Here is an 8,157-nt window from a genome sequence, read left to right as displayed (position 1 = left end):
TCCTGGAAGCGTACAAATTGGATTCTCAACTAAATCGGCAATTAAGGAAGTAAAAGAGTCTGGTCATGTTTCCGACAACCCGCATGATCGAATACTGTACACTGAATCGTCAATATCATTCAGTTCTGATTACCACAATAGTGACTATTTGTTTTATCGTCCTTAAGTAATCATTTTTTCATAAAATTTCTATGTTTGGTGCGCCTTCGCTAGAAATAATAATATAACTATTACTGAAAGATACAGTTTGTGATCTAAAAACGAAAACGTTCGGAATCAGATATGTGTCCTCACTGTGATTGCATCTTTCATTAACAAAATAAAAAATGGCGTCTTCGAGTTTGTCCGCATCGGTTGGAATCGCAAGTGTAATGCATTTTTACGGGTGGAAAATTTAAATTTAGCCAGAAAGTAAGCTGGAAGTGTAAAGATTTAAATCCGGAAACATGACACTGCAGGTTCTGATGGTGAGTAACATATTTTACAGTCCCTTTTAAGATAATTCATTGGGCTTAACATACTTCAGGTACCAGCTCCAAGCGGCAGCTCAAGCAGCAGAATAGCACCCGTGCCTTCTTCATCCTTTTCAGAGGAAGTACAAAATCGCTTACTCTGGCCGATCCGCTACCCAAGCTGGTAGTGCTGGACGAGTTGCCGTTGTCGGATGAACAGCCTTACATCGAAGCGAAGCCTTGTTCCGTTGTGTGTCAGGCCAACTCCGGTACTTGAGAATAGCAACGGATTCGTTGCCGGAATCGATCCATGCAAGTTTATTTATTTAAAAAAATCCTTTTCATAGCGTTTCCTAAACATATATTATTTTTTTCCGGTATCAACATTGCCAAGCAATCGGGTTGAAATCTACAAAGAACGGTCGAAGCTCTAGTCCCGGAAGAAAACAAGCTTCTCAACTTACAAGTACTTCCAGCGCAAGGCAGTCAAAGCATTTTCCGAAAAATAAAACGGTTCTGACCATTGACAACTTTTAAGTATTCGTATGGGGCAACAGCACCACCACTGAAAGAAACATTGAGGCTACTCGTTAACCAATTCAGATAAAAATGAAGAGGCAACTTGAGATGAAGGTGCCAACGAAATGTTGTTCCCGAGTTTGAGCGTGCATGCTCCGCTCATTCAACATTCTATGTCATCTAGTGGAATAGCAGCCAACGACACAGCTACCGTCAATGATGAGGTGATAATTTTGTTTGGTTTGAAAAGTTTTATATTGATAGCTTTATTGAAATTTTAGGTTGAATAAAAGCTCCGGGAGAAGAAAGAATAAACTCCAACGAACGTATCGGAATAAACTGCCGAATGAAATCCACTTCCAGCTGTGGAAGATTCAACCACCTCCCTGGGATTTCTCTAAATGTTATTGACAACAGCAGCAGAAAACGATTCCAACAGTACCTACAGTTTCAAAGTCGAGTTGGATTTGAACTTCAATGAAATCGAAGGTGGTAGCAGCGAAGAAAAAAAGTGTTCCTCCAAAAGACACGGCTCCCCAGAACTGCGGAAAAGAGACCGGCTTCAAATGCACTCTTGAGCTTCGAGATTCCATTTGTTGGTTTAGAAGTTGCTTTTCATCTGTTGGCTTAGAAGTTGCAAGTGTATGTACTTAAATGTAAATGTATCAATACTATTTTAATTTATTTGTTTTGTTCAAGGTTGCTCATAATGTCTCTAGATCAGCAGAATCGGACAAACGGAGGTTTCTGCCCGAGACCTGAGGCTTGTGATATTGTGAAGAATATCCTACTGTTCTATTAGACATTGGACCTAGAGTAAAGGATGATGTAATCCTCTTCGACCCTCTCATCAAGCGGATTGAACTTGTTCAACTATAATCCATTTCATTTGGCATGCGTGCTTTGCTGACTCCAGTAGGCCAAAAGAGGAGAAACATTCGTTTGCATCACGGTGCACAAAACAAGGAATCATCAATTCAAAATTACATCGGCTTTAAGTTAATTCAAAAGAATGGAGTTATCCATTTGTTTCGTAATTCAAGGTTGCTCTGCTTATCGACGAATCGGTTTAAAGAAGGTTTCCCCCCTCGAGAGATCTGAGTCCGCGTGCACTATACTGCTCTTGGAGATCAAATTTGTAAGTTTTAAAATCTCATGCTTTTGTATGTATGTATGTATGGTAGCCAAGTTTTAAAATCTCATGCTTTTGTGTTCATTTTTTTTAAATGTTAGCTTTTGGTGTTGCTGGATAAGCTTGCCGAAAGCTTCTTTATTAAGATAAGATATTTATTAATAATTAATGATGAATCGAGAATTTTTATTTTGAATTTAAAATGATAATGGTAATGCCGATTAGATGACTGAAAACTGTTTTATTTCCTTATCCAAATTAGTTGTTTACCAGAATTTAATTATTTATTTATTTTTATGTTCATTTCTATTGTTTCTTTTTGTTTTCTCTAGGTGAAAAATTCTGTAAGCAGTCGCATCTGGTTCTCGGAACTGGCATATGGAAAAATACGAGTAATTGGTAACGACGATGGACATCCAAATTTTCCAGAAGAAATCATAACTGTTAATTATTCTGGATTCATCATTTGTTACAATTGGAGGAGCTGTAAGCTACTGACAACAATGATATTGAAATCACAAAAGAAGAACCATCGTTGACAGTTCCATTCCGATGAGCACTCGCTGCTCCGATAAAAAATCAGAAGCTGCAACGCAGAAGGGTGAGGAATTCACGATGGCTTTTTAAATGCGGTAAAGCGGAGGTAGATGCGGTAGAATGAAATTAAGACGAAAAACTAATTCTAAGGAAAACTTGTAAACAATTCTGGATCGTCTAATTTTGGTTAATAATAAAATCAATGAAAAAATATAACCCGAATCATCTATTCATTTTGCATTTCATCATAAAATGATCTTTGAAAGATACACTATATCTTCAAAATATTGGCAAATAACGATTAACTGAAGATAACATGTATCATACTATTTCAGTTTTCAATCCAGGAAAGTCTAGAAAAAAGCAAAAAAAATGAATGGTTACTCTACTTAACGACCCGTTCACTGTATCGTAAAGTGCGTCCAAACGATTCCATGTCATGGAAAAAAGACTACCTCAATCGTACATGAATAATCCAAAACTATAAAGCTAATCTTTAGTGTGTCTTAGGAAGAAGATAATGCAAATCGTTATTGTATAATACCGATTCATGCGGGAAGGATATCCTTGTATTCAGAAATAGCTGTAGTTCGTTTTACTGTGGATTTTTGAATAAAATGGCAATACGATCTCCCTTGACTTATCCCATCCAATCCCGATTTGATTGCACACTATCCAGATATTGCCAAAAAACGTTTAGACCTGTGTCTAGAAGTACTTGTTGACTAGCAACACTTAAGTAGAGCTTGTGCTGATAAAATTAAGGACGAATTCGGACGATTGTGTGTAAAACCTGCAATAAAAACATCATTTCGGGATATCGAAACACAACGATTGGACATTTTTTGGATGGAACTTATGGCCGAAGGAGTTTAACGACCTTATTGCAGAAAATTCTAATTTTGTCTCATGGCAACGCGACGATGGAAAGAGGCTTTTCAGGGGGTCAGGGGGAGTTACAGCTAAAGCTTAGTTCTTTTAGAAATGGGACATTTACGAATGCCTGTATCTAAAAAACCATTCGTTTGAACGAAATACTTTCTATGAAGAAAAAGAAGGTAATGTTATTATCTTTCATTAAAAAAATTGAAAAAAAATATTTACCGTTTTTTGTTAAAGAAATTTCTACTTTATTCTTGGTATCTCCCATTGGCCGGCGCACACTTTTTTCAGTCATGGTATTGATCAGTTTATCCAACTTATGCTTCGTAAAATCTATATTTTAGGTGGATTCACCCTCTTTCTTCAATTTCTGATACTTCTTGGTCCAATACTTCTCTGGAAACTGGAAACTGGAAGCATTTTAGTGGATACAGTTGTTTCGAAATGAATAAATTTGATTATTTTTGACCACATTTTTGAACGTTTTTTTTCGGTACCGGTTTTACAGCTTAAGAGCTTTGGAACTATCAAAAAATGGTTGTTTGAGGTTGGATTTCAATGAGTCATCACTTTCAGCTTATCGGAGAAAATTGTTTTGGACATTTCAGCGATCTACCCTTAGTTTTTCGTTTATTGAAAATTAAAAATGCTGGTATGAGACTTGACTTCCTTGATGATCCTTAACCGTTGTTGCCGATCATGTGCTTCTCTCCAATGCTTGATTTTAACTTTGTGGACATTATTGACAGTGTTTGCATACTTATCCACCACAAAAACTCAGTAATTCTTTGAATCATCAACGGTTTTGTCAGCTAACAATTTGATAATGACGTATTTTCAAGGAAACTGTGCAAAATTATTTTTTTCTTTTTCTCTTGCATAGTACATATCTCAAAAACGCGTAAATTTTAAATTTTGAAAAAAATAGGTCGAATAGTACTTTTTACAGGCAACAAAATGCTGTCAAAATTTTCAATATCCAATAACTAGTTAACGAGCTATTAGCAAATGAAAGTGTCCCATTTCTAAAAGAACTAAGCTTTATAACGGTAACGAAATCGTTAATCCAGGATGCATGGTCTCAATTCCCAATTCTCATTCGAGGACTCGAGTCCGTAAAAGCAAAAAAATGGAGGAAAATCTGAAAAAAACTATAGCGAAACGGGAGCGAGAGGCAGAAAAGGAGGCTAAGGAACTGGAAGCGAAAAAATTGAAGGTGCTTTGCGACGCTCAGAGAAAGGAAAGTTTGATGGACGAAAAATTAAAATACTTAAAATATATGACAAACAAATAAAATTGAAAAATGATAATCAACATTTTCGAATCGAGTGACATAGCTTTAGAAAATTGAAAAAAAATCCCTGCTTATCAATCTAATGATTTACAGGTTTATTGGTAAACATAACTGAAACAAAAACCATTCAAAGATCATTTACCATTAAAAGAAAGCTTAATCGATTTTCGTTTATATGGTTTCAAAAATGAATATTCGGAATTTTGTTTGGTTTTCTGTTGTATAAAACCGGGAATTTCGTGAGACCATGCGGGAAAAAAACGGGAAAAATGCGGGAAATTAAAAATCGATTTTGAGTGGCCACCCTGATCTAAGGATTAAACAAAAATTTATGTTCATTTTGTAATTGCTTAAAAATCGTTTTTGAGCACAAAACCTTCAATACTAATGTTATGAAATATTTACGGCTAATGTTCTTTCTTTCTTTGATACCTGCTCTTAGATGTTAGCGACTTTTTTCGGCGAGTTTTAATAGCAAAAATCAAAATCTACCAGTTGTCCCGACGTTTCGAGCTACTGTGGCATTCGCTCCTCTTCAGTGGACACTAAATTTATATTTTTCTTTACACATCCAATCCTAATTTTAATTTTAAGTTAGAACTTACAAATTTCTGGCCATTGTCTAAACTACTTTTATTTTGCACAGTTTGTTTTGTTTTTCGTTTACATTTGTTTGTGAGTGTCTGTGTTAATTTAGCAATGACACGGTCGTAAGTAGTCTTTGTTTGTCGGGTCCCTACCACTGCGACCAGTTGTTAGATCTTTTGTGGTTTGTCCCCTATTCATTATAGCTTATCAAGATAGGTCACTCTGATTGAATACAGTAGTATCACTTTCTTGTTGATAAGAATTTTCAGCATCAGCAGTCTTAAAATTCAGTGTACCCTTTGTCTATTGACTACATTATCGTCGCCTCTCAACTTAATATAAAACGTTTCGGTTGTTATCCTGGCGTTGTATCCAGCAACTCTTTCCAAAATTTTGGTGTTTTCAAAATCGAACAATTGGGCTTGTGATATAGCTCAGTTGGCAAGTCTGTTGTCTCCTGAGCCGATGTCCGCGAGTTCGAGCCCAAGAGTAAACATCGAACACAGTTGTACCGGATAAGTTTTTCAATAACGATCCGCCAACTGCAACGTTGATAAAGTCTGCGAATGCCATGAAGATGGGAAAACGACTATAATCGAAACAAAAAAATCGAACAATTGTCCATTCTCAAGGCTATGTTGTGCTAAACCTGTGCTTATTTTTTTTGTAGATACAGTTGTTTTATGTTGTTTTATACGTTTTTCTTTGATATTTACCTCATGTTTCTCTTACACTTTCCATAACCTTCGAAAAATTAAAAAAAAATCACAAAATCTTGAAATTATCAAAGAGAAAACAGAGTTTTTTATTTGATTTAGCAAATTATTTGAATAAAGCCGGGCAAAATCCGGAAAGTTTTGAACAATATCTGGGCATCTCTGCCAGGTTTGACTTATCAAGAATTCTTTATTGGATTTATAGGCAAGCCTGGATATTTCAAGAAAATCTGGAATAAACTATAATCAAAGTATAAAGCGATATTTGTCAGCATTCTCGTGTACGATCTACAGTGAAAGATACACGGATACACCTTAGATGCTTAACTGAAATCATAAGTTTTTGATAATTGTGTAGTTTATTCAACATTACTTTTGGCTGTTCTATAAATTATCCAAATTCATTGGAAAAAATTTGACAATAATGTTATTGTTTAAATTTGAAAAATAAATATTCGGCCTATTCGGCCGAATATTTAGCTCAACTATTCGGCGAGCCGAATATTCGGCCTAACGGTTTTTGGGTGGTATTCGGCGCCGAATATTCGGCCAACCGAATATTCGGTACATCTCTAGTAAAAACTTATGTTCACATTGTTTCTGAAAATAAGAATGCGGCATACATTTAGGGGTTAAATTTCCATGTTAACAAATGAATGAAAAAGGTATAAAATTTCAATGTTAACAAATGCGTGATGCAAAACATTCATATTTCAGCACTTTGAAACGAGATTTACAAGGTGTTTCTTTGATTTACATTTTGTTTCATTTTACCCCAGACACCTAACTGAATTATAAAAATATTTATTTAAAAAAATTGGGTGATTTTTGCAAAATATTTTTACACCAACAGTGTTGGTTTAGCATGAGGAAACGATGCAGTTGACGGACAGTCATTGAAAAACTTATCCGGTACAACTGTGATCGATGTTTACTCTTGGGCGGGCTCGAACTCACGGACATCGACTCAGGGCGCAACTGACTTGCCAACTGAGCTATATCACAAGCCATTCTTGATTTTGTTATTGAGTGTACTGTCATGCTTTATCTCAAACGAGCAGAAATATTTTCTTCCTTTTAGTTGGTGTACCATAAGCATTCCTAATTTTAAACAATTAAGATTGACAATCATTTTTTTACTTAGGTTTCTAAATGTTAATAAAAGATTGGTTCAGATTGAAAAATACTCTTTTTGATGGTTTTATGTTCTACAGGATTAAAAACTTAACTCATTTAAACATTTACGAGCAAAATTTTGAACTAATTCTAGGGTTTTGCAAATTTCAGTTAAGAAACCCCAGCATTTTATTTTAACTTCGATAATCTTAAAGCAAAACAACTCCTACATTCCACTTTTTTTAGTATTCGTCTCGAAAAACAACAACCATTCTTGAATTTCACGCCTTCAAAATTCAAAAAAATTAAAATATTTTTGTAATTGCTAACAAAAAAGAAAATTTTCAATGTAAACTGGCAACAGTGACGTCACAGCCTCTACCAATACTAAAGCAGGGCTCCTTCGACACTACCGCCTTGAAATATTCCTTGGTTTTTAGGGTAAAAAATCAAAATTTTGAGCGTGTTCTTGCACCGTAATAAAATTCAATTAAGCTGAAATTTTGTATAATGGTCAACTGTCATTGAAACAACTTTTCCGATGCCAACCCTGTAGTATCCTACTTTTTTATACAAAACGAATTATGCGAACTGAATTATATCCGAAGATTATATACAATATTAGAGAGAGCGTTGATCGCTCAATCTATTCGAAAGAATAAATGAGTCATTCGATTCTTAGCCACTAGTGGAAGTGGAGGCATATTTTAGGTGTTTTATTTCTTATCAACTTTAAGTTACTGGTGACATCATTTAGTTATTAATAAAAATATAAATTGAATAGCAATCAATTTATTAAATATTTTAGTGGCGACGAGGAAAACATTTCTAAAGGTTCTATTCGTTTGAATACGTTCCATTATTACTATAGAGACGCACACTGATCGGTGAGCTACTCATCGCTGTCGTTCGAAGTGAACA

Source organism: Uranotaenia lowii, chromosome 2 (assembly GCF_029784155.1).
Source record: "Uranotaenia lowii strain MFRU-FL chromosome 2, ASM2978415v1, whole genome shotgun sequence".
Lineage (NCBI taxonomy): Eukaryota > Metazoa > Arthropoda > Insecta > Diptera > Culicidae > Uranotaenia > Uranotaenia lowii.
This window is presented reverse-complemented; position numbering follows the sequence as displayed.